Source organism: Pithys albifrons, chromosome 1 (genome assembly GCF_047495875.1).
Source record: "Pithys albifrons albifrons isolate INPA30051 chromosome 1, PitAlb_v1, whole genome shotgun sequence".
Lineage (NCBI taxonomy): Eukaryota > Metazoa > Chordata > Aves > Passeriformes > Thamnophilidae > Pithys > Pithys albifrons.
This window is the reverse complement of record NC_092458.1, coordinates 72,688,008-72,714,413: the sequence shown is the minus strand read 5'-3', so window position 1 is coordinate 72,714,413 and position 26,406 is coordinate 72,688,008.

The following is a 26,406-nucleotide window of genomic DNA, read 5'->3' as shown; positions in this document are numbered from 1 at the left end:
ATTGTAGTTTGAGCCAATGTTCAATATGCTGCATATTGGGTTTAATTAACCTGGTTGGTAGTTATAGTTAACTTAAAATATATTTGGCGGAACTCTCTGAATGACTGTGCTAACACTGAATACTGCACAAAAAATATTAACCACCTGTTCTGGTGAAACCACACCACCACTCCTAGGAATATACACAATACTGTAGATGTTGAGCACAGACAGTATATATATTCAGTGAGTTACATACCAGGTTACTCAAGGAAATAATGTCTGACCATTGGCATGACCATACAAATATATGAACAATTCTCCCTCTAGACAGAAAAATAACATTGGTATTAGAAACTTTAAGACAACATTTACTTTACCTTCTTAACTTTGAAAAATACTTTTCCTGAAAAACCCTAGTATTTGTAAGATGATGGAAGACCACATCTTCATGGGACTTCTGTGAAGACTCAGTGATTTACTCTGTCAAATCTATAGAACTGGTGTGGCATGTCTATGAAGTGGACTCATAAGAAGACTATCTAAGGGATATAATTTTGCTAGTCCAGTCTAATATTTGAGTTATTAGTGTCTGTGATGGATTTTGTTGAGAACAGCGGTCTACTGAAACCATCAACTCATTTTTGTGAAGTTTTGTATCCAGATATCAAGTGGTCATAACTTAGTGGTGTTTCTATCTTGGCTAAGTTTGAACTGTCCTTGAAAAACAAAGTTATTAGTTACACAGCTATAAATTACTGGGAAAGATATGGTGTCTCACACTCTACTGCATGATAAATTGAATCTGAAAAATCCCTGGATTCAATTTTATGAAAAGACATATAGGGACTCACAGAGACAACTGAAGAACTGAAATACTTAACAGCGAGGATGCAGATAGATAGGGCAATAAAAGAATACTGCACTGTTTATCCTCTGGTCTTCCCACTCCCAGCAGTCTTTAAGAGGTTTGGTAGATTATTCAAGAAACTGAACTCAGATGTCTTTAACACATTATAATACAGTTTAAATAGTTTCCATGTGCCTGTTACGAATTTACATTTCAGAGTTACTGCTGTCATCTTAAATTTCACCAAGCAAAGAATGAAAACAAAAAGCTGCTGGTACAGAATTCAGACCTATTTTCAAATCTGGTGGTAAAAGGGTATCTAAAACCAGTCAGCAGTGAATCTTCTCTACAAGGCTGTTGTATGCCATATCAAATTGACACTATGCATTAAATTATTAGCGATATTGTCTGTTGTATTTTTAGAGCCTTATAGATTTTTAATGAGGGCTTCATTCCTTGAGTAAATCTATACCTAAGTAATTGTGTGATTTCTGCAAATATGATCATGAGTCTCTCTGATTCACAGTCTGTCTGAAGAAGTGTAAACTAGTCTTTATAACAGTGTCAGGGATGGGAAAAACATGAATGGATATAATCAGGGTATCAGTTTCTCCTAAATATTTTTTTATGGTCTGACAACATTCAGAAAGCTAAAAGATGAATTTGTAAGTGTGACAGCTTTTCTGGAAAAAAACCCAAAACCTCTGCCTCAACATGTATACTGTTACCTATTAGAACCTTGTGTAAATAGATTTTTCATTTCTTGTTGACTGCAATTCCAAGGCATCTTGGAGCAGCACATGCTAACTGGAGGCAAAAAATTAGTAAATAAAATAAAATTTGATTTTTGCTCTGTAATCCTTCAGAAGCCGAGTTACTTGAGATTCAGAGATAATTTCTAGTGCATATTGTATTAATTTTTCATAGTGAAGTACTTTTAACGTACCAGTGGATAATACAGTCTGAAAGGATTGCATGGGGAGCTTTAATATCACCTGTATACAAGATTTGACTAAAGGAGTAGCATACAAAGAAAGATGAGGTTTAAAAGAATTTCATTAAAAAAAAAGTGATGGCAGTTATGGCAGGTAATTCTTAGTGGATTATAAGTAACTGGGTGATGAAATGTGATATTCAACACTATGTAAAATAACACTGGATTGGAAAGTGTGAGTTTTGCAGTATTGAGCCAGTACTATGAAGTGCTCAGAAAGGGCTCTTCATTTCTTGAGTGATGAAATAAATCAGGTATAACTTCAGTGAAATCAACTGAGCAAAGTTAGAGTACTTTGGGGAAAACTGGAACTGTGGCATTAATGTAGGAGTTTCACACTGATTCAGAACAAGTTGTATCTCTGTTCTTCATATTTCTTTGAGTCCTTAACAAATCTGTCAAGGATGTCAGAGGAGGTTTGTACTCAGACAATAGGAAGAAAAAGGCCTTAGTGTAGTGATTAAACTTTTTTTATTTGTTCCTTAAAACTGGTGTCTTAGTCTGAGGGAAACCAAAATGTTTACCAAAACAAGAGGAGAGGATTCCCCCTCAATAACCACGTCACCCACCTCTTATTAAATTTAAAAAAAAACCCAAAACTTTTAATTAGAAAATGTATATAAGAAGGATAATTGTTCTTAACTACTATAGATGATATAGATATAGATATAGATATAAATATAGATATAGATAGGTATAGATTATAGATAGATATAGATAGATATAGATAGATATAGAGATCTAACTATAAACAGACCAGAGCAAACTAATCCCCCAGCACAAAAAAACCCCAACCCTCAAAACCTGTAGGTTCCTCCTGGTGCAATTATATTTATGGACAGTAGCAATGTTGCACCTTGGTTGGCTGCGAGGCGAATTCTCAGTCTTTTCCCAGTGAGGCAGAGACAAGAAGTTGTATGACTCATGTGGAGCAGGATGGAGCCTTTTCCTTGGGGGAAGAGCAGGCTCTCTCTCTCTTCTAGTCCTTTGTTCAAAAGAATGAAATGCGGGGAGTTGAGGAGTGGTGGTAATTCCCAGAAATCTCCTTGCAGTTGAAGTCAGTCCCCAGGAAAAAAAGGTCTGCAGTGTGTCCCAAAGCAGTTGTGACTGTCCTCTCTGTCCTCTCTCTCTCTCTCTCTGGAGCTCAGGGTGCCCAGAGATGGAAGGGGGGGGGGGGGGTGGGGGGGGGGTGGGGGGGAGGATGAAGAAGGCAAAGAACAGAGCCAGAATGAGCTCTCACCAGTTCAGCAAACAGTAGCTCTCTCCCACCAACTGCCCAAAAACAAAGTGAAGCCAGCATCCTGGAAAGAGCTTCTCCCCTTCCCAGGTGCTGGGAGTGTGTTTCTCTTCTCTGCCCCTCCATTAAGTTAGAATCTAGAGTCGTTAACCACTCCTTTTTTCTCAGTCCTGATACTTCAATGCCCAAAACCTCTGTGTTGATAGAGTGAGAAAAATTCCCTGAAGGATCCTCCCCGCACCACCTTCCTCTGTTTGAATCTTTAACAACTGGACAGATTTAACCTTATACTGTCATTTAAAAGTTACATAGTATGAAGTTTTGTAGTATCCTTCTGTAGGTATTGCAAACAGAAATGGACATCCAGAGGATAACTGATTCAAGTTTCTCAGATCTCTTCTGTTCTACTGGGATCATAGAATCAGAGAATGAACTGAGTTCTAAAGGACTTTAAAGATCATCTTGTTCCAACCCCCCTGCCACAGGCAAGGACACTTTCCATTAGACCAGGTTGCTTAGAGCCCTATCCAACCTGGCCTTGACCACTTCCAGGAATTGGGCATCCATAACTTCTCTGGGCAACTTGTTCCAGTGCCTCACCACCCTCATAGGAAAGAATTTCTTCCTAGTATCAAATCTGAACCCATTCTTATTCAGTTTGGTCATTTCCTCAAGTCCTATCACTGCATGCTCGTAAAAAGTCCCTCTCCAGCTTTCTTATAGGTCATCTTTAGGTACTAGACTGCTGATAGAAGGTCTTCCTGAAGCCTTTGCTTCTCCAGCCTCAACTGCCTCAACTCTTCTAGGTTATATTCATGGGAGAGGGGCTCCGGCTCTCTGATCATCTTTATGGTCCTTTGGTCCAACAGGTCCATATCTTAGGGGGGCAGAGTCACCTCCCTTGGTCTGCTGCCATGCTGCTTTTGATGCATCTGTATGAGCCACCTCCAGTGAGTTCCTGAGGCTGTGTCTGCATGCTGGAAGTATTCCCAGTTTTTCAGGCCGAGTGCTTGCTCTGGCTGTCCACTGGCATCATATGAGGTGGGAAATGTGCTGAATCTTTCACTATAATTTTTAACCTGTAGTAAACTCTGCCATGGCTTAAGGATTTCAGAGTAATCCTGAAAGCAAATTCTCATCTCCTGCTTCAGAACTGTTAAAAAACTGTTTTTCTATAATTTTTCTAAAGAAAGACCTGAAATGTTTTCTCGTGTGCCTCCAACGTGGACACCTCATTGCAAGATAATATAGAGGATAGATAACACAATAGTAACCTTCTTTTGCAGTCAATGGTGAACATGAAGGAACTCATGGAGTCAATGGTTTCAGAGAAGCTCCATGTGTGTTTTGGGGCTTTCTTCAGGTAAACAAAGAGAAATTATGGCAATACAGTAGTGTCTGCAGTTTAATGTTCTGAAATATATGTGACCACAAATGACTCTACATAAGGTGTCTCTGTCCATTTCCTGTTTTTCAGTGAATGCCTCACTCAAACTAGATTCAGTCTGAAGATCAGAAATCAGAGGCCAAGTACAGCCCTGACTAGTGCCAGGGCAGATGGGGTAAAGACTGCAATAGCAAGCTGTGCCACTTCCAGTCACAAGGCACTATTCCCAGCCTGCCAATCTGTGCAGTTTAGCAGGAACTCCTTTATAGTCTAGGCCTAGGCCTAACAGAAATCTCTCCAAAGGGCAGGAATGATCTTGGAGTTTGCAAGAACTGGAGGATCACTCACAATAATCATTGGCTTAATTGGCAGTGACCACCCCATTCTGGGGAGTAAAGAGTGAAGATTAATGTTGAACAAGCACAATTGTTCCATCTCAAGAAAGTCTTCAAAAGGTAGTTTAATATTTTATGTGATAAATGATACAACAACTAACAGGGAGACCTTTGGGTCATCTAAATGCCACTCATGTTTGTGTTCTATGTGCTGGGCTACACACTCTATCTTTCTCTAGAGACCAGAACTTAGCCCTTTATTAAGTCATTACAGTAATGTTTATATAGGTGTAAATAACTGATGGCATCATTGCCTTTCTGCATTGACATGTGATTGTACCAACAGATAAACTGAAAGAAGTGACCTGCACAAGAAGCAATACTGCATCGACCCTGAGATTAGTTCAGTTGCTTAAAACTTGGTTGTAATAATGCCAAGGTCATGAGTTCAATCCCCTATGTGGGCCATTGACTTGACTTGGAATCGATGATCCTTGTGGGTCCCTTCCAACTCAGAATAGTCTGTGATTCTGATTCTGTCTGTCATCTCTAATTACTCTAAATCACAAATTCTTGCACAAATGGGAGATTTGTTTTAAAATTCCTGTTTATGGTAAGTGTTCTTCCAGCTTGGCATTTCTATTGTATGACATGAACTATGTTTAGTAGTTTATTGTTTGCTTATAAGTGGTTGTAAAATACTGAAACTGAATATATTCTGTAAATGATTAGGAAATTTGCAACTGATGTTAATAATTTATTCTATTTATATCAAGAACATGGCTTTCTAGAAAGTATGGGTTCATCCGTGCAGCAGTGTAAGACTTTCATATTTTAATTCACATCCTTAGTATTATTCCAGTTAAATGAATAATGTTGAGATGCTTAAAGAATAAATCACCACCTATCAAATAAAAACTATCAAATACTATAGATATAACAGCAAATAGCTTAGCAGTGCTCACAAGTGGGATAGTTAACCGCAAAATTAGAATGACATCTCTCAGAGAAAACAGACATTTTCTTAAGTTTCTAGAACCTGACACTATTATTGACATCCCATCCTAAGGGATGATTCAATGGAATTTAGCTAATACCATAAAACATTTATATAGCACATGAAAAAATGGTCTAAATCACACCTAGACAAAAGAAATAATGATGGCGAGGAAAACATTAAAACCAGGAAACATTTTACATTTCTTGCATCAGCCTTCTTTTTAGATGGTTTCTTCCTCTGTAATATCAAGCAACAGAAGTGTCTGCTTTCCTTTCATTTCATAGTTATTTCATTCTGATGGAGATGATTCTTAACAGTATGAATTTAGGGGACATAAGTCTTGTTTCATTCAAAGACCTTGAGCCCAAAGGCCAGAGATCTAAAAACTTCTATTGACTTACTTTTTTGCAGAAAGTTCATTTGCCATCTTTATTTTCAAAACCCTGGAAAGCTTTACTAAGTCAACACTTACCTTACATTCTTTCTTTTATCTTCTGTTCTGGCTTACAGAGAAATTCTGATATCCACTTTTTCTTTGCTCCAAATATAACGTTTTGGCTTTTTGGTGCTTTGCCTTCTCTAAAGAAGTGATGGTGATTAACAACTTTAACATTTGACCATCTGCAATGACCACCCAGGTTCTGTAAGAGACCGGACTGTTGGTGTTCATGTCTCAATCAGCAGAGTGCTTTGTTAACAATGTGCAGAGGGGCCACCCAGGACAGGTGCTGAAGGTGTGCACACTCGACACCTCAGGCTACAAGCTGGGTGTTAAATAAGGTAAGGAAAAAAGCAAATGCTGTAAGATGAGGTAGGCTTTCTTTTTTCCTGACACAGATGACTCAGCTGTGATAACTCCCCAGGACATTCACATGTAGCCTGAAGGCATTGATCTCATCTTGATGAGCCATAATGGACTCAGCTGCACTGATGTAAGAGACAGATGCAACATCTTAGAAAGTGTCAAAGACTCCTGAGGTATCCTGTGATCTGGCATTACATCACCCACCCCAGGGGACTCCCCACCCCAGGGGACATACTGGAGACATTCCCACTTGAACCTGAGGGTATATAACTCTGAGTTTTGGGGCTTCTCAGAACCACCTGGGCCTTCCTTCACACCTCAGTGGATCTGGACTGCAACCACCTTCAACAGGACCGCAAACACCACTTTGACTAACAAACACAAAAATTGCAACAACCAAGTCTCATTGTCAGATCCAATGGGAGTCTTGCAGGTCCTTCCAGTAGCTGGGGTGGATCTGCAGCCTTGCTCTGACTGACTGTACTGGCACTACACCCTCATTCCAGTGCCACACAAGTGTCTGCCAGTATCGAATCCCAGCTATCTGCTGTTTCCTAACAGCACTGACTCTCCAATCATTCCCACTGGATTTTTTGGGCATAGAGGGAGGAGAACCTCATGGAAGGGTAGCCACTTTGTCTCCATCCTGTGGCAATGTGTGGTTTTTTCCAGGTGTGGGAGGCCAGCCACAATCTCAATTTGGTTCAGTGGGCAGGGCTTGGGAAGTTTCTCCTCACTGGTTGGTTTAACCCAGTTTTGTCACTATTGTTATCATCATTATTCTTGGTAAAGAGTTTTTTTTTCACTTACATTCAGGCTTTTTTAGTCTCTCTGTGTATTGGAGAAACTAGGGGTATTGAATCGGAGGGAGGAGACTTCTTTCCGAGGTCTCTGCCCCTTCAAATTGTCTGAAACCGAGACATCCCAACTATCTGAGAACTGTTTCAATCTAACCTAATTTTTTAGGCTCCTCTCTGAGCACTGGACAGATTTGTCCAGAATACAATTTACTCCAGTTAATGTTTTTCATAATAAATAACTCCTAGAAGGTGCTTCTCCCTGTCTCATCATCTTCATCCACCACACAGTCTACCAGAAGTCTCTCAATTCATATGCAAGCAACCTGTCTTGTTAGGGTTCCCTAGTATACCACACAGCCTTGGCTGCCAGCTGGAGGTGCAGGCCTTCTCTAGGTTTGTTGGGATATCTGCAAGCCCTTTGCAGTTGACTCTCTTAACTTTTGGTGTCTTGAATGACTGTAGCTGTCTCCTGTGGGTCTCAGCTTGTTATAATGGGAACTGAGATCTTGTTGTGTTTTAACCCAAGCTAGCAACCAAACACCACACAGCCGCTTGCTTACTAGAGAACTTGCACGTTGAGATAAAAACAGTTAAATAGGAAAAGTGAAAGCTGCACACACAAGTAAAGCAAAATAGGGAGTTAATTCACTGCTTCCCATGGGCAGGCAGGTGTTCAGTCATCCCCAGAAGAGCAGGGCCCCATCACATGTAAAAGTTTCTTGGGAAGACAAACATCATCACTCCAAATGTTCCCCCTTCCTCCTTTCCCCCAGCCCCCACTTTAAATGCATAGCATGACATCATATGGTGTAGAATATTCCTCTGGTCATGTAGGGTCAGCTGCCTTTGCTGCATCTCCTCCAAATTTCCCGTGCAAGCATAGCAGTATGTAAAGAAGAAAAGGCTCTGTATAAGCCCTGCTAAGCAGTAACAAATTATCATTACTGTGTTCAGCACAAATCCAGAACACAGTCCCATGCTAGTAATTGTGAAGAAAATAACCTCTATGCCAGGAAAAACCTGCACAGATGTTTAACTCACACCACCTCAGTTTTTGTATTTTTCTTCGGTGCTGACTGTCCCTCAAGCAGCCCTTGCTGGCAGACACTGGCCTGGATTATACAAGTGAAAGAAATGTATTCTTTCAGAAACAAGTTTTACATCAAGGTGTCATTCTTTCAGTTCTGTTCATAGTTAGTGTCTCTGGATGACAGAGGGTGTTTGGTCTTGCAATTGGTCTTAGTTATTTCTAAATAGTTTTTCTGTTAAAATCATTATGAAAATATTGATATAATCTTTGCTGATCACATAAAGGTGATAAACATGGTGAATACAAAATATTTGTGAATGAATTTATTGCTAGATTGGAGCAACGAAAGCAAAGAAATGTAATAAAAAAGGGGAAAATGCAACAGATAAGTAGGACTAGAAGGTATTTTTGGTGGGGCCAGGGGGAAGAGGTAGTCCACTGTATCCTCTAAGAAAGATGTACCTTGACATATGCTCGGTTAGTTTATTCTTAAAGAACTTCTCCCTTTCCTCCTTGCAGATTATTTCAGCAGCTCACTCTCTTTACCAAGGTAAAAATATTTTTACAATCCTCCTTGATTTTTTCTTAATACAGTATCAACCCCATATCTGTTGTACTAACTTTCATTATTATGAAAGACAGATTATTCCCTTCTCTTTTTGGCAGTTATCCTTTGTTATTAGATATCTCCTCAATCTTCTCTTTAGACCAAAGAATTTAATTCTTTTTTTCAATATTTCTGATTTTAGCTTATACCATGAGCTAAACAGATAACAGGTGATTTTCCTGTCCCCTCATCATTCTTCTAATTCTCTCACTTGTCCCAATGTTGCAGCTGCCTCAGCATGAAATTGCTTCAAGAATTGTGGCTTCTTGCCCTTTTTGCATGTCCTGGAGAGCACACTCCTTTTTTTCACAAGTGTGGCACTATTGAGTCATATCCAGCTGTCATCTGCTGTAATCCCAGATCCTACTCTGAAGCAGTGTTTTCTAAGCAGTTGTTCTCTATTCTGTTTTTCTCCATTCTATTATTCCTCCACAAGTGTAGAACTTGGCATTCCTCTCCCTTTGAATTTCATTTATTATTTCTACTCCCTGTATCCAGTTTGTCAAAATTACTTTGAATCCTATCCTCCACTCCCACTTTCACATTTCTTGCAGATTTTATAAGCATAAAATCTATTCCATAGCCTATGTCATGAAGAAAAACAAAGTGAAGTTTCATGCTAGACAATCTTTTATTTGGCAACTCTTTAAAATGTATTTAAAAAAACCTCCCAGATTATGATATTTTAACTAGATCTTAGGTGCATAACTTGATTGTGACCACCAGAGTTACCTGGAGTCACAATTCTTAAACATCAGATAGCTCATGTCCAGACTTGAGTTTCTGCTGTTTGTGCATTCTTGTTTGCAGAAGACAATTAGTCTGGTTTAACACAAGGTATTCGTGACAAATACAAAATGGTCATTTTTCATGCCATCTTCAGGTTATTTATCAGTGTCTAAACTATTCATTTATTGAAAAATGCTGGAATTAAAGTTGAAGTCATCAGTTTATTGTTCTTTTCTTTTGTTCCTTATTTTAAAAACAGCATGATATTCAGTCTGTTTTCTGCATTCCAGGTACTTTGCTGTCTTTTTACTTTGTCAGTTCTCAGATGGAATCATTAATGGCTCTGATATTGCTTCAGCCATTTCTTTAGGTGTTGTAGATTTAATTTGATTAGACCCAATGATTTTGGATTTAATACAAAATTTTAGTAGCAGCTGGGTGCTGTTGAGGGCAGTGGATATCAGAAGATTATACCAGGATGAGTCTGTATTCCTAAGTGAAGGCACTACAAAAGTGCAGCCATGCATCTAGAACATAGCAGAACAGGTTTGGTTCTGTTGTTTTTGCAAAGGCAGGGAAGCATTAAAGCAGTGGCTGCCCTCAAATCCTCCTGTGCCATTTTCTTCATTGGGCCATGTGCTGGTAATAGTAATTGGTATGATTGGGCAAATGGAACATCTGTCTAATATAAGTTTACAGCTGTAACTTCTTTTTCTAGAAAAAATAAATGCAGAAGGAAGACAGGTTGCTGTTGATATTACAGGTAAGTGTAATAAGACAGTCATAAGACAGTGCAGAGGTTTTATGTTTGTTGTTCACTATGGTTATAGCTAATACTTCTGTTAGAACAGCTGCTTTTGATTAGCCAGAGGTGAAAATTGATGCATTTTGCCATCTAAATTATTTGAGACTGCAGTTTAGACTGATAATCTTGGCTTAACCTGAAAATTGTGGAAGGTCCATCCCCACTCCATAAAAAAAGAAATTAAGAAAGAGAGAATGAGGGAAAGAATGGAATATCAGAATATCATTTGAAGTCTATTCTTACAAGCAGCCAGGATAATTAATGTAAGCAAAAGTTAGCACATTTATCTCCATTATAAGACATGGGTGGCCAAGAAGAGGAGATAATGTATTGCTCTGTATTACATAAACTGCAAAGCAGATTAATGATTCTTAGAAAAATAATGTTCAGAAAAATTATAAAGATTTTTCTTTCTTATAGATACAGACAGTTTAACTTGCTGCAACAGTACTGCCAAACAGACAGGAACATCTGTTTGTGCTGGTTTGACAGGAAATGATTTTAAAGACAGCAGGTGCTGGGATTATGCACCACTAAAAGATTCACTTTTTAAGCCCTCTAGTTCCATGCTGGCAAACATCCAGAAGGATCAAACTGAAAGATAAATTTCCTATGACATAAGTGGCATGCATTTGTTTAAATGGAAGATGTGAGATATTTCAGGGCTGCTATGACAGCAAAGAATTCTATTTCCCTAATTATGGACTAGAGTCTTCTCTCTTGAGTAGCTCAACACTGCTGTTAGAAGCAACTGAGCCTCGCTGTGATAAGAGTTGTCATGTTGCATTACTAAATCTCTGACAAAGGAATCACCTGTCAAAATTGAGAAAAGATGACTGAATAGTTTAAATAGTCACTTAATTTTTTTCAGTCTGTCTTGACAAAGTATTTTCCAAAAATAAGATCATATGCTTACTAACCAGTAGAAGAACATTTTTATACAGTCATAGTTCATTTAGCTCATTTGGATCGAGATTTCATATTTGCAGTGCATAGTGCAGTGCATAGTGAAATGCTGTTGGGATATTGTTTGTGTTACTGGCTAACATTGAAAGACCACAATAACTAGTTTGCCAGTGTTGTTCCAGTTCCCCTCACTTTCTTTTGCTATGATGTAGCTGTTAGCTATTCAAACAAATTCTCTACAAACTAGTACAGACCAACATTCTTACTTGGGGGAAAGACATACATTTAAATCTGCCTCTCCTAAGAAAATGTCTGGAGGACACTTTGAAGCACTGAATGTCTCTGTACCAGCGGCTTTTTATCACATTAGCAGATCTTCAGTGGAGTTCTACCTAATTGATTAAATGGCTAGGATAAATGATTTATGAGAAAAGATTAAAATAACTTTATACATATTGCTTGGCTAAATTACAATCACTCTGCCTTTAATAACGATCTACAGGTATTATTTGAGGAACATATGTTCCTAGGAAGAAGATGAATTGTTCACTGTTATCCAGGGACCTATAACTAGAAACACAGCTGCAAGAATGATACAAAACCAATCACCAGGATGATATTTGTGATCCCTTTAGTCACTTAAAATTAAGATTCATACAAAACCAATTTCCTTGACAAGAAAGTTCATAGAATATTCATATCAGAGTATCCTATAAATGGAGCATAACATTCATGGGCCTAGATACCTTCCTTGTATTGACAACAGCTAAGAATCATCTTAAAAAAGCATTCTTTGCACAGACAGAAGCAGTAGCAAGTGGCTAGGTGGACACAGCAAGTAGCCAGCTATGAGTAGATGATATTCAAAGTAGAAATCAATAATCCCTTAGGGAAGGCTCATCAGCAAATGCTGATATAAGACTAAGGAAACTTTATGAATGGAGGGAATACAGCAAGATAGGCTAGTCCAGGAGGTGGAATCTAACATTCTCTGAATTGTTCTCAAATGAATAACCTGTTTTTTTAGTCCCTAGACTCTACTGGCTGGTGACCCTTATTTGAAAACTAGATTTTCACTGTTCATAGATTTTTACTGTTTTTTATAAACAGAGAGTTCAGTGTAAAAAGCTGAAAGAGGTAATACACACACAGTTTGATGCAGTTTCTTCAGCTGCAAGTTCCCTTATTTTTACACTGTGATAAACAGCTAATATGAGTTTGAGTGTGTTTTATAGGGAGTTGGGAAGTTTGCAGAGACATGACAATTGTCTTTCTTTAGATATTTCTGACAGATGAAAGTAGCCTTAATAAGAATGCAGAACATGAATTTATACCCACTTCAAAGCTGCTTTATACTTCCAAAGTGGCGATTAGTGGTTTTTGTGCAATTGGCAATCAGACCCATGTGATTTTGAACTGTTTTTTGAAGTGTGGAGAAGAACTTAGTTGAATTATGCTGTGTTGAATAGCTTCAACTTCATCAATTCTTTTTTTACGGTTAAATATGGAATGGAGTGGAGGGTTAATTTTAATTTTATCTAGTTTTTCCCACTGGCTGCCAAATGTGAAAGAGTTTTTGGGGAGAAGGTGAGAGTACTTCTTTTGACTATAACGTGCTGAATTTGGCTGGGATAGCTAGTTTTCTTCACAGTACCTACTACAGGGTGGCATTTTTGATTTGTGCTGAAAACACAACTGATAACACAGGGATGTTTTAGTTATTGCTGAGCAGTGCTTACACAAAGTCAAGGCCTTTTCTGCTTCTCACCCACCCCACCAGTGAGGAGTCTGGGGATGCACAAGGAGTTGGGAGGGGACACAGCTGGAACAGCTGACCCCAACTGACCAAAGTGATATTGCAGACCACATGGTGTCATGCTTAGCAGTAAAAAGCTGAGTGAAAAAGGAATGGCAGAATTGTGTAATGGTGTTTGTCTTCTCAAGTAACCTTAATGTGTAATGGGGATGGCTGCACACTATGCTTTACGTATTAAATTGTTTTTATCTCAACCTGCCCGTTTTCAGACTTTTTCTGATTCTTTTCCCCATCCCACTGAGAGGGAGATTGACTGAGTGGCTGGTTTGTGCTTAGTTGCCAGCTGGGGTTAAACCATTAGAGTTAAAAAAAAAACAAAAAAAACAAAAAAAACCCCAAAAAACAACAAAAAGCCACCAACCCAACCAACCAACCAAAAAACCCCACAAACCAGAAACCAAAGGTTGGGTGTGAAGTATGAAACAGTACATTATTTGTTTTCAGACCTGATCAGTCTCTGTGAAGATTTGTTAACCTTTTAAAATGCATTGTTCAAAACAGTGGGTAAAGGAGCTTCTTCTGACATTTTCTTGTTTGTTCTACTGTGGCTGTTATCTTCTTTCTGACACTTGCCTTGAAAGTTGCTTAGGGCAGGGCGGTGATCTTATTAATTCTAGCGTGTAGTAAGAACTCAGTGTTTCAATGAGATTTTGAGGTGACATAGTAAGTAAATACTGATGACTACAGTATTATGATGGCTAAAACAATACTCATTTTTCTGATGTTCGGGTACTACACATAGGACCAAATTAGTAATTGTACTGGAAAGAAGTCATGGTTTGGCTCATAGGAAGTCAGCTTAAAGGTTTCTTAGGCCACATGAGACAGAGGAATAATTTGTTATTCTAGGGGAAATGAGATATGAAGTTGTAATCATTGATGATTTATCTATAGCATTTCAACCTTCTGTAGTTTCATCTGGCTAAACCAGGCTTCTTCTCCTAATGCATTAAGTACACAGAGTAGGCTGGTATTCAGACCAATGTAAACACAACAAGACACAGGGAACAAAGTGCAGGTTTGCCTTGCGTAGGATTGGCAGTTAAGGCAAATTTTCAGTGGCATTTATGTGCTTGTAAAGGCTTACAGGATGTCATGCTAATTGCTGGAAGCCTTAGAAAATTCATCATAATGCTTCAGCACAGTAGATAATGTTTTTGCTATTACCTAAACACTGGCTTCAGATCACAACTGCTGTGCCATGTCAGCAGAGGGCTCCTGTTTAAAAGAGCTCTATATCCTAATATTGCAACACACAGTCAAAGTGTAAGGGTGCAAGAAAGAAGTGAAATTTTACAATGATAGAATCAGCAGACACCTAGGCACTGTCAAGTATTTTCAGACACGACTTTGAAACTTTGAAGAGTAAGGAAGTAGCTTTGACAATCATAGGAACTCTAAAAGGAATAGAATTCATGGAGAAGGCATGAAAATACTACTATGAAAATGCCATTAGAAATAGTCTCAGACCATCTACGAAAGGGAGACAGACTGATGCAACAAAGAGAGAGGTTAATAAGACCAGCCATGTGGAGTAATATGGACATGCAAGATTTGCACAAATGAAGGTGTCTTACCATCCTTGAGAAATGGCATCACTGGAGGTTTTGGGCAAAGGAAATAAATCTGTAGGTGGAAAGGGGGAGCTGTCCTAGCAATGGTACAGGCTCATGGCTGGCTCTGCTCAAGACTAGATATGGGCTAGCCTATATTTTTTGTGTGAGCACATAGTTTTGAAAATCCATCCTACTATGGTACAGCTACAATATAAGACATTTTCTTATTTTCTGTGTTCTGCTGCTGCTGTCCTTGCAGTATCTCCTTTTCCTGCTCCCCCACCTCCCTGCCCCCGCCCATTTTTTCTCTGGTTTTTTTTCCCCAGAAAAGGGACTTTGTATATGCTTGGGAAGAAGTCTTCAATTCTTTACAGTATCAAATTCCAAGGGACATAGCTCCAAACCCTGACGGGCAGAAAGACTTCTTTTCTCACTTCTCTTTCTCCTGGTTTTGCACTGTTTTGCCATTGTGAAATCCTGGTCTGAGACTGCAGTAGGAACATCTATGACAAAGGAAACAGTACAAGACTAATTACTTTAGTCATTACCCATAGAATCATAGAATCATAGAATCATAGAATCATAGAATGGTTTCGGTTGAAAGGGACCTTAAAATCATTTAAACATCATTTGATTCCAATCCCTCTGCCATGGGCAGAGGCACCATGGGGCAGGTTATTTGGAGTCTCATCCAACCTGGCTTTGAGTGCTTCCACGAATGGGGCATCCACAACTTCCAGTGCCTCATTACCCTCACAGTAAAGAATTTCTCTGTAAAATATGCTCTTTTTCAGTTGAAATCCATTCCCCCTTGTCCTGTCACTGCATACTCTTTTAAATAGTCTCTCTCTGTCTTTCTTCTAGGTTCCCTTCAGAACTGGAAGGCTGCAATTGGGTCACCCCTAAGCCTTTTCTTTTCCAGACTGAAATGATTAAATTCTCTCAGCCTTGCCTCATAGGACAGATGCTCCATCCCTCTAATCATCTTTGTGGGCCTCCCCTGGACTCACTCCAACAGGTCTGTGTCTTGTGCTAAGGACCCAAGAACTGTGCATAGCACTGCAAGTGGGGTTTCACCAGAGCAGAGTGGAGGAGGAGAATCCCCTCCCTTGCTATGCTGACCATGCTGCTTTTGTTACAGCCCAGAACACAATTGCCTTTCTAGGCTGCAAATACACATTGATGGGTCATGTCCAGCCTCTCATCCACCAGCACTCCCAGGTTCTTCTCACCAGGGCTGCTCTCAATCCCTTCATCTCTCAGCCTGTATTGTTACTGGGGCTGCCCCACCCACGTGCAGCACCTTGCATTTGGTTTTATTAAACCTCAAGAGATTTCCTCTGGGCCCACTTCTTGAGCTTATTCAGGTGGAGTCATAGGTGGGATTAGGTATGCACAAGATTTATCCTGAAAGTTATTTTAACTATTCTTTCTCCTATCATACTGCACTGGCAACATTGTCAGAAAATATATGTCAAACCAGCCTGGAGGGGATATTTCTATCTGTGTTCTCAGCCTTTTAAGACTGGGACTTAAGGTAGGAACTTACTGCTCTAATTTAAAATTATTGTGTAGATAGATAGATAGATAGATAGATAGATAGATAGATAGATATAGATAGATAAATAGATAGATAGATAGATAGATAGATAGATAGATAGATAGATAGATGATAGATAAAAAGGCTTCTGAATAGGTGGTAGACTTCTTCTTTTTCCCATGACAGGCACTTGCAAGTGATTGTATGCATTTACATTGTATACAAATTGCTCAGGACTTTGGCAGTACATACTTGAATTATTTACTAACAGTTGCAGAATCAATGCTTCAAATGCACAACCTTGCATGCAAAAAAGTATTTTAAACCATTTAGTAGCAATGAAATTTATATTAAAAGCAAGAGAAGGGGGAAAAAGATAGAAAATACTGATGAATATACGCATAAAGGAAAACCTCAAATAGAAACTTTTACTAGCTGTGAACCTATAGTATGAAGACAATTTTCCTTAACATAGAAATTAATTTTTTTCTCCTTTAGCAAATAAAACCTTAAGGTGTATTTCAGACTTTAAGGAAAGTTAGCATGACAGAATAATTAAAAAAAAAATGTGAGGGAAAGGGGAGAAAATGTATAGATTTTACTTTGAAGTCATCTAAATGACCAAATGATCATTACAGAGTGTAGTCTATTTACTAATTATTTTATCCAGTTTTTTTTTTTTTAATAATATCTTCTGTCCTGGTTCAGCATCTGAGACCAATAGTGTGGGTGTGACCAAAGCTATGTATTCTACACTCTCTACATAATCTCTCATGAACTGCTAACAATGGACCATTTGCAGCAACTGCCCAGGGCACACCCGACCCCCTCAGGATGTAAACTTAGGTGTTAAAGAAGCCTGTGAGATAGGAGCTGTGATAACTCCCTTCCAGGAAGTTGTTAGCACCTTCACACCCAGCCTGAGGAGGGCATGTCTGCTAATGGGCCATCAATGATTCCAAAAATACCCCATGACTCACAGAGGCAGATCACCCATTTTGAAACTTCCCACCCTGGGGAAGGTACAGGGTGCTCCCACCTGAACCTAAGCATTTATAATCTTGGGGGAATTGGGAACCACTCCTCAGATCCAGAGGAGGACTAGAGCCTTGACAGGAGGAGACCATCACTCTTGACCAGACTGCGACCCTAATCTGCACCAGCAGGTTTTTCACTTCCTTTTGGACTCAAGGAAACCACGTGGGTCTCAGCACAGGGGCTAACAAACACCATTGTGTTTGCGCCCCAGGGTGCTGGGTTATACTTCTGGGTTTTGTGGGTTAAAACCAATTTCTCTTTGTGTCATTGCATTTATTGTAATATTGTTATTAAATTATAACTCTGACTTATATTCCCTTTTGTGTTGGGTTTGTTTCTCCTGTCAGTTTACCTTTAAACCAGAACAGTTTCATCATTTTAGCACAGAAATAATTTCACATATCTCTGAATGTAAATAACATTTTTTTTTGAATGTTTAAAGAATGGAACCACATTTGCATAGTTGCATTTCAAATATATGCTGAAGAAATTTAGACAGTAATTTAATTGGGATGAAATTTTAAAAATTACCTAAACAAATTCATCCCATGACTTCTATTGATTTTCATTCATTGTACTTCCTCCAAAGATAGACTACCACCAATTGCTGTACAGGCAAGAGATGCCTGAGCATCAGACTAACTTAGTCTGGCTAGCTGGAGGCAGTCTGGCCAAGCAGCATAAAAATCCATCTGGACTGATTAATGGCAGTGAAAAGCATTACACAGAGAACTGTGCTGCAATGAGTTGTTTCCTAATAGGATTCAGGATTGCCGCCCTTCATTCAGGATTACTTTGGTATTTGTGCACACTCTCTGATCTAAAAGACAATGGCTTGACATGCTCTCCCTACGGCTTTGTAATAGTTCAATAACACATTTGCCATGGCAGCCTCTACTGCTTTCTCATCTGAAAAAACAGTTTGATGATGTTGTGCTAGTTATGTTTGTAAGTGTGAGGGAGTCTGCATGTTTTCCTGGAGGTGTGACAAGGAAGATAAGTAAAAGTTCATCTAATGCTGTTTTGATTGTAATAAATATTTTAAAAAGAAAGTTGGAAAGAGAAGATGCAAATTGACAGAAAGTTAACAATGTCACCTAAGTGCTGAGAATGCAAAACACTTAGTTAAGTTTCACACAAAATTATGAGCCTGGTTCTGTGATCCATATGTAACTTGTCTAAGTTTAACAGATAAACTATATCTTTGGACTCATTCATTTCGGTCTTTTTACACACAGTTGCATATATATGTAAAATATGGACAAAGATTCTAAAGTAGTGTGCATATTATCTACATTTTAAAAAATGCAATAGAAAATTCACAGAATTGTTAGCATGGGGCAAACACAAAAAGTAATGTAGATGTCATCGTGGAAATCTTCTCTAGACCTCCCAGCCAAGACTATGACGCTGATGAAATATGCTTTGAGGAACTAAGGGACACTTCCAAGTCAACTGCCCTTGTCCTTACAGGGGACTTTAACTTGCCAAAAATTATCTGGAAACACCACATGGCTAGTACAGCCTGGACCAGAATATTCCTAAAAAACTAGGATGACAGCTTTATGAAAGAGGTCCTAAGGGATCCTACTAGGAAAGATGCTCTCCGTAATTTGCTGTTTGTCAAGAGGGTAGATCTCATGAGCAAAGTGGAGATTGGTGACCATCTTGGCCACAGAGATCACAAAGCTGTCAAGTTTAAAACCTCTGTTAAAAGGTGGAAAAATGCCAGCAAAACCTCAATTCTAGACATAAAAAGAACAGACTTCAGGCTGCTCAGGGAATTAGTAAGTAAGGCCTCCTGGGAAAATTTTTTTGCAGGTGCTGGGATTCATCAGTGCTGGTCACTTTTTAAACATCATCTCCTAAGAGCACAGGAGCAGCAATTCCCAAATGTCAGAAGTCAAGCAGGTGACGCAGAAGGCTGGCTTGGCTGAACAGAAATCCTCTCTTGGAAATACAGCAAAAAAGGAAGGTGTATGCCCCATGGAAGCAAGTACAAGTGATGTGGAAGTAATACAGAGATGCTACTTGCTGCTATAGGGAGAAAAGTCATATGACCAAAGCTCAAGTGGAGTAGAAGCCGGACAGAAATGTGAGGAACAATAAGAGGAGCTTTTTCCAAAATATATTAATGGCAATAGGCAGTATAGAAACATCACTGGCCCATTACAGGATGAGGATGGTAACCTTGCAAAGGATAGGACAGAGACAAGGCAGAGGTGTTTAATGCTTTCTTTGCCTCTGTCTTCAACATGGATGAGGGACCAAAGAGGTCTCAGTGTCTTGAGCAATAGGACTGTCACTGCAAGAATGGTCAACTCCTAGTTGACCCTGAAATTATACAGAATCTGCTGCTCCAGCTGAATGCCACAAATCTATGGAGCCTGATCGGATTAATCCAAGAATTCTCAAAGAGCTGGTTGATGTCATTGGAAAACCTCTTTCAATGATTTTTGAGCAGTCTTGGGAATCTGGAGTAGTCTCAGCTGAACAGCAGCTGGCAAATGTCACAATTTTCAAGAGGGGCAAGATGAAGGACCCTGGAAACTACAGGCTTGTCAATCTCGCTTCAGTGCCAGGTAAAGTTATGGAGAACATTATTCTGGGAAGTATTTAAAAATACCTGAAAGACATCCCAATCATTGCTCACAGCCACCAAGGCTTCATGAAAGGAAAGTCCTGCTTATCAAACCTGACTTCCTTCTATGACAAGGTAATCCCCCTAGTTGATCAAGGAAAGCTGATTGATCTAATCTTTTTGTATTTCAGTAAAGCTTTCAATACTGTCTCTCTCAGTATCCCTCTGGAAAAACTGTCCAGTACACAGCAGGATAAACACATCTTGTGGTGTGTGAGAAATTGAATCATGAGTCAAGCACAGAGGGCAATAGTGAATGGGGTAACATCAGACTGGTGACAGCCTCACCTTGAATATTGTGTGCAGTTTGGTCACTGCAATAATAAGAAGGATATTAAGCTGTTGGAGGGCATCCAAAGGAGGGCAACGAAGATGGTGAAGTGCCTTGAGGGGAAGAGTTGTATGGCGATTAACTGAGGCCACTTGGTATGTTCTACCTGGAGAAGAGTAGACTGAGGGGAGACCTCATAGCAGTCTACAACTTCATCACGAGGGGAAGAGGAAGGGCAGGCACTGGTCTCTTCTTTGTGGTGACCAGTGGCAGGACCTGAGGGAACAGGCAGTACTCTCAGGGACACAGTGGAACTCTTGGGGATGGTCCTGTGCATGGCCAGGATTTGAACTCAATGATTCTTGTGGGTTCCTTCCAACTCTGCATATTCTGTGATTCTGTGAAAGTAAAGAGCAACAAGATGTTAAAACCAAATATCTTCTTTACTGAGAGCCTTGGAAATACAATGAAAATTATCTTTCTATAATAGTTTGCAATTATTGAGCAACCTTGGGAGTTCAAGTAGAAAATCAATTTCCAGCTCTTGTGAATGGATGTATAAAATTCTACTGGCCACATCAAATAGCTCTGCATACTAAAATATGCTTTAACTTTGAAGCCTATAAATTGCATTCATTAAAAAAAATATACTGTGGTCCCATGATTTAAATATTGACCTTAGTTTGAACACCTGTTAGAGAACAATACAAAAAATAAATGCTTACAGCATGTTTCTAGACGGCATATATATCTGTAAAGTCTTGCATGCGAGAAATCAAGGAGCCAGAAAATGACCATTTTAAGAAATGAATCAAAGTCTAATGCTTTTTTGAAATTTCTTCTTAAGAGCTTGATTTATTAAAGTCCTTTATTTAGTCAGGGGATGGAGATCTATTCCTGGGACCAAACTGAGCTAAGGTTTTTAATTCTGTTGCAACAGTTCTTGAAAGAATATGAAGGCAGAAGCTATAATTCCCTTTCCAAGCAGCATGTGAAAAACAATCCTTTTAAGTTTCTGTGCTGACAGAATTAAGCCATGTGCAATCTCATTCAATCACAGCTATGTTTATGTGACTTTCTCTTGAACAAGGGAAAAGACTTCTTACAGTAATATTTAAAGAGATTTTTCTTTTTTTTTTTTCAGTGTTTAATGTGCATTTCTTGTACTGGTATAGTTGTAATTGTTTTTCCTTTGCTATTATTTATGTTTTGCAATAAAAATACAGCCCAGCCCCTGACTTGGAAAATTTTCTCAAGCTCTTGAAATCATGTACAAAGTACCTCCATGGACTGTGGTATTCTTAAGTTTCAGTCCATGATGGTATAGCGAGAAACTGGTGCAGACAGTTTCATCACATGAACACAATCCTGTATGATTGTATTACTTAAACAGAGTAGCCCAGTTGTCTCATGACTACATCGTGCAGCATTTCATAATGCGTAAAACAACCAGGTCTCACATAGTGCATGCGTTTTAGTGGAGCTTTAGTATTTCTTTCACTCCACAAATGAGAAAAGGAGTAGTAAAAACCAAATCCTTTTTGGAGGGACTGACTCCTTAAAAAGGCACTGATCTTTCCATGTAATGGATATTCTTGGGAAGACATTCTGTAATATTAAAATATTCTTTTAAAAGTCACAGGTTTATGCTAATCCATTTTCAGGAAATAAAAAACCAAAACAAAACACCCAAGCCAGGGAAGTCCCAGACAATATGAAGTCAAAATCAATTAAAAATGTTATTAAAAAGAAGTAAACTCTGTCTATTGAGGAATTCTAGTCCTGTGTTTGCCTCTTTAGCATCCATGTTAAATTATTACTTTAGCTACAGAGGGTTCAACTGCAATGTGCAGAAGGAAGTACCAAGTGCCATATGCACTTGTTCTGTCATTTTACTTCCTTCTCACTTCATTTTGTCTGTCTAACACCCACCTCAGGATTTTCCTCCATAGCCGTTCATATGTTGTGTGATTTTTTTTTCCTCTTCCATTCCTGCCATGCAAAGAAATCCTATTTCTAACACAACCAGTGATGATTAGGATAACTATTTCCTTCTGTTTTTACCTTCTTTTCATATTTTTATATTTAGTCTCATTACCTGAAACTCCTCTCTAATCTGTATGGAATCATATATAGTATTATTTTATGAAAATTTTGCTTGATTCATTGCTCAGTTTCGGCAGCATTGCTATGGGACACTGACCCATTTTTGTGTAAGAGGCTCTGTTAAGTATATTGCAATTAATTAGCAACTATTGGGATATAAAAAGGTGTCATTCAGCCAACAGACATCTGATAGATCTATCTCTGTGCTGCATGCTACCAAGTTATAACTATTGTTTCTGTAAATGCCCATTCATTGTGCAGTTATCAAAGTCAAAAACTGCACTGATCTCATGGGGAATGTAATGAAACTTAACATTAAATCTTAGGTATGTGGTTCAGTTAGATGATGTTGTGAATCCTGTAATGTATTTTGCAATACCACTGCTGTCACTTCTAGCCACTGCTCTTGCTTAAATAGATACATTATGTGAGTTAAGGAGGAGTTATTCAATGCCTGGACAGATTAAAGGTTAAAACCCCATCTGTTCATGCAAGAAATCTGTTCTTGTATGTCTTTTATTCCATTTCTTGGCTTTTTGTAGAAGAAAAAGTCAGGGCCAATGTTTCAGCTGATCTAAATTTAGGGAAGCTGCTTTGACTTTATCAGAGTTGCATGGGCTTAACAGGAGCTGGGAACCCCTTTAAATTAATGTAATTTTACTCACTTTCTAGGAAATGTGTTTCAAAATAAGTTAGAATTGTAAAGCTTCTAGGAACTCTATGCGGCATGAGTTGAAAAATTCCAGTGTCTATAGTCCTCTAGCATCTGTAAATGACAGTTGAGGTGATTTCCTTGCTGTAATAAAGTGGCATTGAAAAGTGGGATGCAGGAATGCACACATGGCAAAAGGCAAAACCAGAATATTACAGAGAAAAAAAAATCAGGAGCTAGGCCGACAAACTATTTCCTCATTGTACATAGAAAGCAAACAATAAGATATATTGACATTGTACGCAGATGAAAACTCTGGCTCATGCAGCAGAATTAGACACACGTGAATACTTAAATCAACAGGTTTTTATGTGTGACTAAACCAAACTCCTAATAGCTGTTCTATATCAATGACGTGGCAGCTGTCTCTGGCTATCAAAGTTTCCTTTTTCTGACTTAAGGAAATGGTAGCTTATATATTTAAAATGCAAAATTCAAGAAAAAGGAGAATTCTTTAAAATCTGGGGAATAAAAAACCCTCAAATGGTCCTCTCCACAAAGTGGAATAAGATGTCAGGTAATGAACAGATCATCTGTTTGTGGAAGGCCATCTATTTGCATCTGCTTACATTGTGTAGGAGGGAACAGAAGGGCCTAAATCTTGATAACTACCTTACTTCTAGCTGATGCTTCTTCCTAAGAGCAGTTTTAATTGAAGCAATTAAGGCAGACATAAGGTGGCAGAAGAGAGGATGATGACAAGTATAGGTTTTTCAGGATAATGCAACTTCTGATGTGCACACAATACATTTATGCTTAGGAAAAATAATAGATTGTGGGAGAGGTCTGCATACAGAGAACTGTAGCGTTGCATGAGCAAGCAATGCATTTACATACGAGCACTGAAGGAAGAAGGGTGATGTGTGAGATCTTCCCTCCCTTTTTATGCAGATTGTGATTCTTCCCCTTCTTCACAGCTGCTTCACCAGTAGGCATGGGCTTACAATGAAACTTAGGTGTTTCTGTTTTCTTCCAGTTTTCATCCTGCCACAGTAACTGCGAGGGTTGGGCAAGACATTTTTACCTCATTTCTGCCCCTCCAGGTCACACTGCACCGACTTGTAACCTGCTTGGCTTCAGAGAGATGATGCCTCATGTAGGTAGGGCCATCAGTTACCTTGTGTCTTTTGCAAGGATAGTTCTGTGAAAGAGTGCTATGCTACGGTGTTTTAATGGCTCTTTTGCCAGTATGTGTAACTTTCATTCCCTTTTATGCAAAACAGAACTAAATAAAATGGAATGCTAGATCTCCCAGGCTTAGATGTCAATGAAATTTTCTCAGAAAAATTGTGTGGTCTATGAATAATCATAACTAGTCTGTTTGACCTGATAACACAATTTAGTTACATCCTATTTATCTCACTAAGCTCATGGAGGCGTAAGGGAAAAATAGAAGTTTCTGAGTAAGAAAATCAAGGCCAGATGACTCTAAACAATGTTTGCTACCAATACGAACACTTCTCATTTTGCCTATTTTAAATCAGTGTACCTCATACCAAAAACTAGTAGGTGTCAGGTATTATCTGAATCCAGTATTTATAACACAAAATGTTGAGTTTTTTGGCACAACCAAAACTTGCCAGACAGGAACAAAATTAGGCATATTAAAAGAACTTAAATGCTCAATAAATTTTGAAATTTCTTTGAAGGTAGGAGTTGACATTGAATTTGCAAGAGTATGTGTTAGTAAACTCATAAAAAATTGTCAGATTCATAATGCTTTTCAGTAGAGACTTTTCCTCCCTACTTACACAGCACTTTCCTACAGTTTCAACAGAGACTGGAGCTATGCACATATAACGTTCCCCGGTTCTCTTCAGAAGTGGTTCTCTAATATAGAACTTTGTGCTAATATTTTGCTGTAGTAACCAGAATTTCTTACCTGATGCATGCTACTACACCCATTTTCTTGAGAGACATCCTCTTATTTCAACTTCCATTGTTGAATTGCACTAAGGGGAAAGGACTTTATAGGTATATCTGGGACTAGAAGATCTTATGCTATGACGTGATGATAGTGATGGTGGTAATACATGTTATGGAGATGGATGTTTATGAAACAGTGGCATTCCAATAGCAAGCAAGCCAGCAAGGAAAAGAAAAAGTGAGATCTTTTCAGATAAGCAAATTAAACCCAAATCTTTTATACAGCTTTTAAAAAATGTAATTTTAGCAGTTTGTGTGTGAAATTAGCACACTAATTACAAATCATAGTCTTGGGTTAATTATGATTATTAGTTTATAAGGCTGTAATTTGACATCTCATTGAATTTTGATTTTTTTTTTATTTTTCATTTCCATTATGATCACATTAGGAAGAGGTGAAGAAAGGTCTTTTTGACATCTAATCCCAAATTCACAAATTATTGCCTAGTTTCTAGATCACACACTGTCACTAATGCCACCACAAGCAATATGAAGGTGTGTCCAGGAAAGGAAAATTTGGTTTGCCATCTTCGAACACTCCTTTTAAGAGTATAGAAGATTTTATCGGCAGCTTTTTTATGGAATGGGCCGTAATCACCTCTCACTTGTTGAGCAAGTATCAGTTCTTATTTCCCTGAGATGCTCTAACTAATTGATTGATATACCTGCTTTGATTCAGAGCAGTTGTTCCACTCTACAGGTGTGAAGTTTCATGCTGGGTTGTGGGGCTTTTTGGTATTTTTTTTTTAAATGTGAATAACACTTAGGTGCTCCAAATCAAGTAACTTTATTTTTTGGTGATTCTGTGTTGTTCTAATGAAAGATATTACCTCTACAGGCGTTGCTTGACTTCAGGCAACAAACAATATTCTACATTCTCGTTCTGACACACCTTTTAGATGACTGCAGACATTTTGCATCACTAATACTCTCTGTAGTTTTTCCTCATGTTTATGTAATCCCCAACTTGATTTGGAAATCAGGAAAGAACTAAGGACAGGTGCCTTAGGGAAGTTTTTTCTGAGCAACCTACACTGTGTTTTTGTAGGTCCCAGGTAAGACCTTGTATACCTCACACTCTGCAGTGTTGGTTTTCTCTAACATCCTTTAGTGACAGAAGAACACGACAGAGAGTGGTCAGGTGCCAAAATCAATCAAAGCGTAAGACAGACTACCTTCCGACTCCCTGACCATGAGGTCGTGAACTATCTTTCTTTACTAATACAGTTAGATTATGTTTTGCTGAAAGTACCAAATTCTACTTGGTTCCAGTTGAACAAACTCATTCCAATAGTTATAACCATTCCAGCTTAGGCATTCATCATAGCATTACATT